The 327-nt window shown below is 19.0% G+C and overlaps 1 protein-coding gene across 13 annotated transcripts in view; it reads right to left on the bottom strand.

Moving 5' to 3' along the window:
* Positions 1–327, bottom strand: part of LOC107625075 (putative pentatricopeptide repeat-containing protein At5g52630) — a 23,124-nt gene that overhangs the window by 11,922 nt on the left and 10,875 nt on the right. The gene's annotated exons all lie outside the window — the stretch shown is intronic.

Here is a 327-nt window from a genome sequence, read left to right as displayed (position 1 = left end):
ATCTTTTGGATACCGAATTGATACTATTTATTTTATTATAAGATACAAATAAAGTTACTAAAACATGAAAAGTTGATGAATAAGAATAACTTTTTAGATTGTGGTAGTTTCATTAGAATTTTTGTCTTTTTCACAATTTTTTTTATCGGTAATGTTACGATGAAGAGAAAAATTGAGTGAAGAATGAAGATTGTACTCTTTATAATAGAAAAAGAAAAATACTAGAGAATTAATAGAATTTATTATTTTTGGCCAATAATTAATTAATAATATTTAAAAATATGAGTTAAAAATATATTATTAAACTAAAAAAAATTAGATTATTAA

This window comes from Arachis ipaensis, chromosome B02 (assembly GCF_000816755.2).
Source record: "Arachis ipaensis cultivar K30076 chromosome B02, Araip1.1, whole genome shotgun sequence".
Classification (NCBI taxonomy): domain Eukaryota; kingdom Viridiplantae; phylum Streptophyta; class Magnoliopsida; order Fabales; family Fabaceae; genus Arachis; species Arachis ipaensis.
This window is presented reverse-complemented; position numbering and strand designations above follow the sequence as displayed.